At 40.1% G+C, this 12,427-nt stretch overlaps 1 long non-coding RNA gene across 3 annotated transcripts in view; it reads left to right on the top strand.

Annotated features, from left to right (window-relative positions):
• The window catches only part of LOC132711818 (uncharacterized), a 51,586-nt gene that overhangs the window by 3,079 nt on the left and 36,080 nt on the right, over window positions 1-12,427 (top strand). For 2 of the 3 annotated variants that reach the window (XR_015733779.1, XR_009622560.2), the window contains exons 2-3: window positions 2,651-2,787; window positions 3,822-3,897. This is a non-coding gene — a long non-coding RNA (uncharacterized LOC132711818). The remainder of the gene's footprint in view (window positions 1-2,650; window positions 2,788-3,821; window positions 3,898-12,427) is intronic. The other variant, XR_015733780.1, reaches the window with a different exon arrangement.

Here is a 12,427-nt window from a genome sequence, read left to right as displayed (position 1 = left end):
CGTAGATATTCCTGTATATGTGTATGATGCTAAAATTTAGCACTGCGCAATGTGTTGGCTGCCACTTTAATATTTTCTAATTGCAACATTTAAAACTAATAAAATATTAGACAGAGAATCCTGTGACTGTAAAGGGAGACTACTGTATTGCTCCAAATGTTAATTCGGTCAAATCTTAGTATTGTTCAAGGGCTTGAACTTTAGTTACAAAGAAGATTTTTAAAATCATTTAAGAATTAGATCCAAATAAAAATATTTGTTTCCATTGCTTGGCTCATCATTCCTGAGTCAATAAGGAAGATAGTGATACTTGTAAATATGAGCAGAATGTCACTGGATGGTTCTCTGATCCACCTGATACCCTGAAAGAAAATATCTCACATACAAAATGATGTCTTTGATGGCATTTCTATCTCCATCTGTTCACCACTACCCCGCCTTTTTTTTTTTATTCTCTTTTAGCTGACTGTAGTTCAAACCTCCATTAAGCACTAAGTAGGCAGAATCAAAGCAATTGGCCATTATATCGCTTCCATTAAAAATGAAGAAAAGGCAGAAAATTGCCTTCTTTACTTCAACATATTGCTGAGAGAGCAACATTTCTAGGAATAGAGCACAGAAAAAAAGAAGCCAAGGGATCTGCTGACTGAGCACCTTTGGGAGGCATAATACACTCACCTGTCTTACCAGGAACAAGAATGATTGATTCTGAAGCCAATATCAATGGCAAAAGGCTTTCTTTTCAGCACCGTGTTTGGTTTCTCACAACTGCATTTGTTAGGGGCTGGACCCCATTTTGTTTTTAAGTGATAAAAGAAGAGCCTTGCTGATCTAAAAGCTATGTAATCAAAAGTCCAAAGTAGCTAATTTAGTGCCTCTGAAAAGACAGAAAGCAAAATGCGAGCACAATACAATTAGGCATTCTGCTCAGCAACAATCAACATTCAAAGCCTAGCTGTAAAGAGCCAAGATGATAAGCAGCCCTATCTTACTTGGCAGCCTTGCCCTTAAATTTTGGATTATTATTCCAAGCCCATGAAAATGCTTTATTAAGGCTACTAGAGGTAGCATCTAATAGTCATCCATTCTTTTGTAGTGCAGATCTAAAAGCCTAGAGTGAAAAATGTATGATGCAATATGATAAGCTATAATGGGGTTCAGCCTAGCATGATATCCAGTTGTAGACCATAGATTAAATAGCAGATAAGAAGGAACTGCTTATTCCAAATTTGTAATGAAGATTTGCTCTAGGATTACTGATTTAAAGCAGAGTTTGGTATGTCACTGGGCAAGAAACATTAGGCTATGGTTAATTCTTTCTTTTGGCTTCTGGCAAAGAGATAGGATGGACTTTGAGACTATTGTGGCTTCTGCTTTTCATGGATCTTATTTCTCTGATATAGCATAGATGGGTGACTGCTTACATTTAATGAATAGTAGACTTCGCTGGGCTAAGATCATAGAACTTTCATGTTGCCAGGGGAGAATCTTGGTCATTACTAGTACTATTATCCTCTCCATCTGGCTCCAGTTTTTATCAGCTTATGCTGATGTGTCCACTATCAGTGTCCTTCCAGATACTCTTTCTTCAATGTTCCTTATCCTAGTGTTGGCCCAGCCCAAATCTGGTTGGTTCATTTCACTCGATGCAAGTAGCCAAAAATCACACATAGGTGGGTGGGAACATATTTCATACTTTATTTCTGTACAGAATTAAAGAATTCACTTCGGACTAGAGTCAAATTACATTAGCAGTTTCAAACTGTTTGAAAGCTAAAACTAAAAATGATAGACTCGATGATAAATTCATCTTTTGTGCGGTTTGACCTTGTGGATGCAATATTGTACCTATAAGGTCAAAAGTATGTGCCTCCACATTAATGAAGGAAAAATTTAGTGACATTCAATATTTTAGGAAGAATTGTAATTTTTACGTAATTCAACCAATTTAGCAGATTTCTTGGTTAAAATAAATGTTGAGCAATACACTTTATTTTTAGGATTATTTTGGTTTAAGAATATTACTGCGATAGGAAATAGATGTGGTTTTACTTTCAAATACATTGTGATTGTCATTACATAGATCCATTTATTTTTCAAAAAATACACAGATTTATTTAAATTTAATTAAATCTTTGGGTTAATCAGTTAAAAGGCAAATGATCAAACAAGGAGATAGCTCTTGGGGTTTTTAAAGGCTACAATTAAGTAGTCTTTTAAATCTTGTTAACACAAATTACTTATTTAAAGAGACTGTGCTATCATTCACAATAAGATTGTGGATAGCTGATAAATACTTTAAAATTGAAAATAAATGTTTAAAACAACAACAGGTAAACAATATTGCATTGAATACAGCATCGTGAAATTTTAAAGTTCCATTGCAGCATAAAAGCTGTAAATAGTTTTTTTATGATTTAATGATAGCTTATTTTTTAAAAAAATTAAATTAGAGTTCCTAATAGTGCAGCTATCCTTTCCTAATTGTTTTGGAAGCACCAGTTTTGTGGGTAAGAAAGTAGCAATTGTGTATAAGATCATTTGTATTCATTCTGCTTAGTAAACCTCAAGACCGAGAGAATTCTTACAAGCACGAAATTTGCAGCCCATATTGCTGGTTCTTATTCTGCTTCTGTTGCCTCTCTTTCAGCTCACTTCAGGCACCTGATTTCCCTCAACAATAGCTGAGGACAAAGGCTGCCCATCTGATGGAACTGGAATAAGGGAGAAAGTCCTTCTTTAGCCCCAGTTCAGCTAAAGACCATTAATGCTGGGGCTGGGGATAAGGTAAGGGCAACATCATGGGGATGTGGCAGATTTATTTTGGCTAGGACTCATTTGTTGATACAATTAAAAACAAGTGGAGAAAGGCATACAGCAGTGTTTCTCAACCTTAGCAGTCTGAAGATATGTGGACTTCAGCTCGCTAGCTGGGGAATTCTGAGAGTTGAAGTCCAGGCATCTTCAAGCTGCCAAGATAGAGAAACATTGCCTACAATCATGAACAAATTGTTTATTCAAGGTAGACTTCCATCCCATCTTGATTTCCTTCTCTTGCAAATGTTGCTGCTCTTGAATGGCCACTGGGAGGCATCCTTGTCCTCTTCTGTAATCTGACTTTTGTGGGTGATGATGACAAATTATCAGAGTTGCTAAAAAGCTGAAGCAAATGTTTTATCCCCAGACTGTATTCCAAAAAAGGGGAAATAATGCTTGCATATATGTAGCTCAGTTCAATATCAGCTAACTCCTACTAAGCTTCCCTCTCTCTGTACTGTGTCTTAGGCACTTCTAGCATTTTCCCCTTCATCCTGCCTTCAGCTTAATACTTCCAAGCATGGGGTCTTCATTAAGTCTCAGAGTTAGTGATTTGCGAGAAAGCAGCTTGGATTTTGACATCCATCAGGTATCATATAAACATAAGAGGAATAAGAGAGAGAGAATGGGGAGGGGGGAGTTGGGGTCAGAGAGAATCAGCCACTAATGGAGGGTTCTCCTTGTTCAATGACACAGCACTGATTTATGAGCTTTTAAATAAATCATTTTTATTGCCGTCTCTTTGTCTTGCTCTCCTACATTTAACCCAAAGCATCAGTCAGAGACTGTGGAGGGTCTCTGTTTGCACCAGGCATTGGGGATTGCATCCCTCCAGTATGAACTGTTCTTGTAATGAATCCTAAATTTCCTTTTGCTTTTTTCTAGTGATCACGTATATGAATTCACAAGAGGTAAACTTAGATTGGTAGCAGCTGAGTTTAACTTTTAACTTCCTCCTTCTTGGTTACTTACTACTCATCTTCCCTTATCTTCTATTGCATGAGGCGCGGTGGCTCACTGGCTTAATGACGTTGCATGGTCTCAGCTCTGGCGGTTCGAGCCCAAGCACTGCATGGCAGGGTGAGTTCCTGTTGCTCTCCTCAGCTTCTGTTGAGTTAACGGTTAGAAATCATATTCTATGTAAGTAAATAGATAGGTACCACTTCAGTGAGGAGACAAGCTGGTGCTCTGTGCAGGCAGTCAGATTCCTGAGGGCTCTGAATCTTCCCGGTTGAGATGCCCATTTGTGAGGCAGCTCCGGGAAGGGAAGGGGCCTTGGGTGACCCTGCAGGAAGAGCAGCTCATCTTTATCGCTGATGTGAAGCCAGCTTGCCCTCCTATGACGCACTTGGGAAGCACATAAGGATGTCCTATGACAGGGCTGGTATCTTGGGAAGCCAAATTACTACTACTACTTTGCAACAGCACTGTGGTCTCCTGCCAATTGAAACAATGCCATTCACTAATAATAATTATCATTATCAGCTATAGCACAATATAGTTGAACTTGTTCTGTTTTCTTGAGAAACATATGAAAGTAGTTTACTATTATCTTCCAGCTTTTTGATTTCTAAGTCTAGCCTATAATGCTGATAATCTCTTAACAAGATACTAATTAGGCCCAAACCCCAACTTATCCAGGCTTAAATCAAGAGCTATTGTGCCTAAACCAAGGGTTTTCCCCCACTTGCACCTAACCATGACAGAAACATGCTCTGATAACCTCTTTTTTTCCTACTGGTTCCCCCTGATCTGCCTTTATCTGATTTTCAAGCCATTGTGAATCAACCTTAAATAATCCTCAGCTATTCTAGTGTTAAATTAGAGTTTTCCTTCTTATTCCAAGGTATTTTCTGCCATGGATTCAATTGGGGGCCTTTCAATCATTTCATCAGTTGTTCAGTCAGGTGCTCCATAGGGTTGGTGGGATCAGCCAACTTCCCATTAGCTATTTTAGGTTGGTGCAGTGGTGCAGGCACATACCCACTGTTCTGATACCTCCAGAACTTTCCTCCAGAACTATTTTGGTGAGGCCTGTGGCTCTACCCCAGATCCCCCATCAAAAACTAAAAGATACATCAACCAACTAATAGGTGACAGGTGCAAAGAGCAAGCTGGGAAGTGGCTAGTAATTTACCAGGAGAGAAAGTCACTGTGCCACACAATCCTTCCTACCATGTCTGACAATGTTAGTTGGGCTACTTTTATTACAGATTTAATGATTTGACCCTACATTTAAAAACAGTCTGACAGGTGTATGTGGTAGTAGGAGAGCATAGTGCAGCCTGCTTGGTTTTGCAGCAGAGAGGGATAGTGAGATAGTGAGAGTCTATCATTGAAGCACACAGCCCTCCAGTGCTTGTTACCTGTTAAGTAAGGTTGGCTGGAGGAGATGTTGGGAAAAGTGGAAGAGCTGAACTAAACAATCTATAAGCACAATGGAAAGGGTTTTACAGTGCAGGAGAAGTTTTTGACCATGGTGAGGATGTTTCCAAACAGACTTCTGGTTGACGTCACGGCGAGAATGGCTGGAAAATAGTGGGCTCTGCCGAGCCCTGCGCAATCCAGCCAGCAACTGCTGTCGGGAGACCCTACGGGGTCCAAACCGCCTTGTAGGGGCGGCGAAGAGAGGAGAGACGTTTTGTGGACCATGAGGAACTCGCAATTTCCTCGTTAGGTCCAAAGCAAGCTCTCCTGAGTGGCAGCAGGAACAACGTCCATTTTTGGCTAGTCACAAGCTGGGACAACAGGGACCACAAGATTTGTGCTGGAGCAGTCTGTGGACAGAGCATTGAAGCTGGGTAAGATAACTTCCAACATTTACTTTAAAGACTTAAGTACAAGAATTAAAAAAAAAATACTCCAAGCATTAAGGAAGTGGCGATTAGACACACGGAGAAGATTAAAGACTAAAAATTAAGAGGCGAAAGAAATGCCCAAAGGAAGCTTTAAAATATAGAAAGCTGGAAAAAAAGCTTGAACAATTTAAAAGGTTATTTTTGGAAGAACTGTCTCATTTGTATTTTTAAACCCCCTGGATTTATCAGAGAATCAACTGTTTTTGACATACTGTTTAATGTTGGAATTGGGAATGGGAGAGCCATCTACTGGAAGAAGAGGAGCATTACAGCAGGAGAATTTTCAAAGAAAGTGTATTATGTCTAATACACATAACAGAAGAAAGTAATAAGCACTTGGAAGACGGTTTGACCTTGATTCTATTTTAGAAGGCGATTTGGATATTTTGAAATTCTCAGTGAGCTTCTTTTCATTTTTGAAGATTTTTAAGATGAACTAAATTGCAGATTTAAATTGCAGATAATTAAACTCTATTGAAATTGGTTATTGGATTGTGGATTTGAAAATTGGAGAAAACCTAGTGGATTAACTTGGACTTGGATTATTAATGCTATTTGATAGAACATTCTCCGAGGCAAAAGAAGAAAGGTGATAGAAGAAAAGACAAAATAAAAGTTAAATAAGACTTTAAAATCTGGACAATTGGGAAGATAAATAATTGGAAAATCAAAAGACTCTAAAATATTGAAGAACCTTAAAGATTATAAATTTAGGGGATTGGAGGTATAAATTATGGGATTGACTAAATCTTATTAATAATTGGCTTTGTTGGAGTTTTGAAACTAAGACATTGGAACCATAGAGAGATATTGAATAATTATATATTAATAAAATGGAAAAGTAGAAAATACAAATAGGAAAAATAGTAGTATATATACACTAATAGACAATAGAATTTATTATATTTAAAAATAAGCTAAGGTTAAAAGATTTATAAGTTTATAAAATTAACTGTATTAAAATATATTATGAATCCAAACTTTTAAGGATTATAAATTGTGGGGATTTTAAGATATAATCCCAGGATTGATTAAATTTTGTTAATATTAGGCTTTATTAGTAGTCCTAAACATTTGGGATATCGAAATTATGGTGGAATAATGAGTAATTTTTAAATATTAAATATTAGTTACTTAATAGTGGATAACAAATAAATGGTGCAAAGAAATGTTATTTATGTTTAAATGTATTAATGGGAAAAAACGATGAAGAATTATAAAGAGAGAATGGTATGGTGAAGTTGGAAGATTAGGACTACATATACTTATTTGTATTATTGTTGTTAACGTTGTTAAAAAAGGACATTGACCCAGTCAATACACTGTCCACAAAATATGTATGATGTGAAAGGAAAACTGTAAATAAAACATGAATTATTATATTTTTTAAAAAAAGGATGTTTCCAAACACAAATTTAGCTGTGGTGCACGTATCAGATATTTGAGATAGGTTGTCAACTCTTCTTTGCTATACCTCCCAGCCTGGGAGAGATGCAGCTGAAAGAGGAGGTGACCCAAATTTCTCATCCTACAGAGGAGTTGTTCTGCGGGTAAAGAGCTTATTTTCCCTGTTACCTGACACTTCTTACAGCCTGGGCAGATGAAGAGGGCAGAGGGCAAGTTCTGACAGATGTTAAACCTGTGCTTTCCTAGGCAGAAAGGGAGCATGGTTTTAGTATTTTAATCTAGCTCCTGTTCGCTATGCTGATTTAGATTCCTACTGGCTCAACTTGGTGGAGAATACTGTGGACTCATTCTTATATTCCTGTATCCATAACAATAAGATGCCCTGTTAAGAATATTTACATGGCATTGCTCCATGGCAATCATGTTGTCCCACCCTAAGCCCAAAATATTAAAATTGTTCTTAGCTGTTCCAGTTCCCCTGTCCCAACATAATTTTTGTATTGGACATGTTATAGAGTGGTTTATCAATGATGTGGTCATGGGCTGGGAGGCATGGCCTCTCCAGCCAGGGGGCACTGTCTTCCATATCCATTAGGCCTATTCTGCTTGAAAACTGCCTGTGTCCATTTTTTGAAATGTTTCTAAAGATTTGTGGGCTTTTTACATGTATATGCTCTTTTGGGGGAAAAAAAAAACTAGACCTGTTTTTTAAACACAAGTTTTATACTCTTTTCTAGAGAGCACTCATCCTCTGCTTGAACAAAAGTTACATTTATAGCAATAGCATTTAGACTTATATACTGCTTCACAGAGCTTTACAGCCTTCTCTAAATGGTTTACAGAGTCAGTATATTGCCCCCAACCAGTGGTGAAATCCGAACCGGTTTGCTACCAGTTTGCTGTGCACCAAATGCGTGCTATGTGCACATGCACAGTGTGCACTAAACATGCACTCTGCATACGTTCACACGTGCAGTACGCACCAAAAAGAGGCTTGGGAAGGTAAGTAGAAATGAGGGGCGGGGGATCAGCTGTGGCGCGCGATTTAGCTTTGCTAGAAAGCAGGATTTCCTGCTTTCTAGTAAAGCTAAATCCCACTGCACAGCTGATCGTCGGAAATACAGGTTCCCCCGAACCGGTAGTTTTTATTACTACTGGTTCGCCCGAACTAGAGTGAACCGGTAGCATTTCACCCCTGCCCCCAACAGTCCTCATTTTACCGACCTTGGAAGGATGGAAGACTGAGTCAACCTTGACCCTGGTGAGATTCGAACTGCCAAATTGCAGGCAGCCGACATCAGCAGAAGTAGCCTGCAGTATTGCATTCTAACCACTGAGCCACCACTCTTATTTGGAAAAGTGAACCCTATTCTGCTAGCTGAACGATATTGGTTCTGCCACTATGTATATTAAACATTTTCTGCTGTCTGCCAACAAGGGTGTTCACATAGCATGTGTTTGTTATTTGAGGGGAAGGGATTGTGCACTTCTGCCAACTCTTAACATGGTTTGGTCTGCTCCATGGATTATTTCAGGTGCTACCAGACAACAGTTTCTTGTTAATTCTACAGTTCTCTTGTAGTTCTAATCAAGATTGGAGCGTGTGCTTACTGAGGGTTCCTTTGTGTATTACCCAAATACAACTTCCACTTTTACTAATCTGACAGGTATTGAGCCTTGAACTCAGGCTGAAGGGAGAATCCCCCAATCTTTCTTGCAAACCCTCTATTGTGCCTTCAGTTTGTCATTTAGGCTGTTTCTGAATTTAGTGCCCACTTAATAGTATATTAAACCAGTATCCAAAAACATTCCAGGTGACAAATTGCAGGTATGGAAAAGGAGAGGAAATGAAAAAGGAGGAAGATTGGGGACACTACCCTATTCCCAGGGAATTTGAGCAGTGGATATACCATGTTTCCCCGGAAATAAGCCCTACCCTGAAAAGAAGCCCTACCCTGATTTTTAAGCATGTGCCTAATATAAGCCCTACCTCCAAAATAAGACCTACTTAACAGCCTGTGCAGCTTGCTGCCTATCCATTCCGTCTGGTTGCTCGCGGTGCTGCTGATGAGGTGAGGCAAATGGAGGGGTGGAGCTGCCCCACGCGCCCTGCACCGGCTTACCTCAGGGCTCCTGCAGCCAACTATGTCCAGCAGGAGGCCATGTGGTTGCCAGCCCACTTCTTCTGCTTGCCTGCATTTGTAATGGAGGAGGAGGCCGAGCAACACGTTGGTGCCATGGCCATGAGGTAGGGCAGATGTTGGGGCATGGATGGCTTGGCTGCGGGGGCCCTGAAGTAAGCCAGTACTGGGCATGTGGGGAAGTTCCACCCCCACTCGCCTTGTGACTGTGGTACCGGCATGTTGCTCGGCTTCCTGCTGTATTGCGGCTACGAGCAGGCAAAAGTAGGCCAGTGGCCATGTGGTATCCTGCTGCACATGGCTGTTGGTGCTGCTGCCGTGAGACAGTTGTCAGGGTGTGGATGGCCTGTCTGCTGAGGCCCTTAGCTAAAGCTGGATGTGGGGCACATGGGACAGCTCCCACCCTGCCTTGCGGCCGTGGCACTAGCACACTGCAACCTCCTGCCCCGTTGCAGCTGCAAGCAAGCAGAAGATATGGGCCTTCCATACATGGAGGAAAAAAAATAAAGACATCCCCGAAAATAAGCCCTTGTGCTTATTTTGGGGAAAAAACTCCCAAATATAAGACCAGGTCTTATTTTTGGGAAAACACGGGTATCTTCTATCTCAGGCATTCGGTTACATTTCTCCATTCCCATCCATATATGGACAGGAGACCAATGAGTGATTGCTTTTCCTCCCAGCAGGTAGTGGTTGGTAGGAGGAGAAATGAAATCAAGGAAATTGCTTACATTAATCTATTCTGCATTAAATCTGTAAGGGCAGTATCAAGTATAGCTGAACCGGGTTTGGCTGTGAGGTCAGTAGAATTTAGTAGTTTAGGAATGCAGATGAACATGGTCTTGAGAAAGAACCCTTTAAATGAGTTTTGGAGAAGAGGTCTAAATCAGGCAGGATTACCATCCGCTGAAATATTTTGCCATCTATTTGCTTTCTTTTTGTTCAGTAGGAAAACTATACCTGAGTAACAGATGTTTCCATTGCTTCTAATGTCCATATTTTAAGAATGTCCACATAGAGACATAATACAATCATAAAGCTTGAGAGAAATTTAAAAGTGTTTAATTTAACAATGAAAAAAAACACCCTCTATATCATTTCATGAATTGCAAAATCAGACAGAGAGAGCTTCTGCCCTTATATGAAATGCTCCCGGTTCGGACCAGATTGCCCGATCCAGTAGCGATGGTGGCGGGTAGTTTGGAGAACTGGTAGCAAAAATTCCTGCCCCCCCCCATGCCCAGCTGAGCCGCGCGATCACCAGAGGCTTTTTTTTTTAATTTTTAAAAGCATTTTTTCTACAACCTCTTTGGCTGAAAAAATGCTTTTAAAAGTAAAAAAAAAGCCTCTGATGATCGCGCGACTCAACTGGGATTGTCAGAGGCTTTTAAAAGAAAAAAAAGCCTCTGATGATCAGGAACTCAGCTGGGATCGTCAGAGGCTTTTAAAAGCATTTTTTAACAACCTCTTCGGCCGAACAGGTTGTAGAAAAAATGGTTTTAAAAGTTAAAAAAAAAAGTAGGCCATGCCCACTCAGTCACATTACCCCCCCATCAAGCCACGCCCACAGAACCAGTAGTAACAAATTTTACGTTTCACCACTGCCTTATACTATATTAGCTTAATACAGGTGCTCTGCTACGAAACTATGTGATTGGGCTTTGTAAATCAACATTTACAGCTTGAAAATTAATGAGTAGTTACAATCAGCTTCTCCTCTCCCCTTCTCTCCCTCAAGCTTGCCCAACAGAAGCTTCCCCTATCCTATCCCCTTCTCTCCCTCAGGCTTGCCCCACAGAAGCCTCTCCTATCCTATCCTATCCCATTCTCTCCAGAGTTATTTTCAGGTTGGGACCGGGAGTAGAACATCTAACTAATTATCATTAAAGCGTGTTAATAATAATATAAATACTAATGATCTAATGGTCATTTTGAAAAATCCTTTCTTAGCGAGCACCTAGAAGCCAAGAGTAACTTACATGCCAAAATTCAAGTTTGTAGGCTTTATGGTTCTGGAGATTTCGTGATCGTGGCGTGAGTGGTTTTCGCTTTTATATATATAGATTATAGTGAGAAATTCTTCTATTTTAGTCCTATCAAAATGAAAGGTCATATTAACTCTATAGTCATAGTGCTGAACTCATTTCAACATTGCTTAGTAAGAAAAACAATAGATTCTTTCCTCCAAAATATGACTAGGCATTATAAATTGTTCGCTTAACTCTGCTCCTTTCTTCTATTTTGCTCCAGAGATTCCTACCTTCTATTACTATTTCTCTATTTGGTTTTCAAAGTTTGGTTTACCTCATACAAACAAAACATAATCATGTAATACCACGTTTGCCTGAAAATAAGACTTATCCTGAAAATAAGCCCTAGCATATTTTTAATGTGCACCTAATATAAGCCCTACCCCCAAAATAAACCCTACTTAAGAGCCTGTGCAGCTGGCTGCCTGCCCATTCCATCTGGTTGCTCACTGTGTCATGGCCACTAGGCAAGATAGGTGGAGCTGCCCCATGTGCCCTGCACTGGCTTACCTCAGGGCCCCTGCAACCATGCTATCTATGGCCTGACACCTGTCTTGCGGCGGTAGCACCAGCAGCCGTGTGCAGCAGGAGCTCATGTAGCCACCAGCCCACTTCTTCTGCTTGCTCATAGTTGCAACAGAGCAGGAGGTCGAGTGAAGTGCTGGTGCTCTGTGGATGGCCTGGCTGTGGGGGCCCTGAGGTAAGCTGGTGCGGGGCACTTGGGGAAGCTCCACCCCCTATCTTGCGGCGGCAACACAAGGCCACCTGCCCCCGCTGCGAACAAGCAGAAAAAGTGGGCCTCTCATACATGCAAAAAATAAAAAATAAAACACTCCCCAAAAATACACCATAGTGCTAATTTGGGGCAGAAATTACTTTTGGGGAAACATTTATGGGGAAAATCTACTGAATGGGGAAGAGTGCTTTTATGGAAAATGAGAAGAAAGGGAAAAGATTGCATAAAGCTGTGCTACTTCATTGTTACAGGAAGAACGGAAAAGGAAAAATATTAACCTATTGTTACAAGGAACTAGAATGCAATATGGAGGCTGGACTTCAGTTTAGGATTGGTGTTTATTTCACTGTTCTAAAGAAACACTTTTTTGTCTTGAATAGAAACCCTTAGAAGCAAAGTGCAACTTATAATAGGACTATCTATCTGTTTATGTATTTA

Source organism: Pantherophis guttatus, chromosome 4, assembly GCF_059756535.1.
Source record: "Pantherophis guttatus breed Tessera chromosome 4, ASM5975653v1, whole genome shotgun sequence".
NCBI lineage: Eukaryota > Metazoa > Chordata > Lepidosauria > Squamata > Colubridae > Pantherophis > Pantherophis guttatus.
The sequence above is the reverse complement of the archived record's forward strand: the minus strand, read 5'-3'. Positions and strand labels throughout refer to the sequence as shown.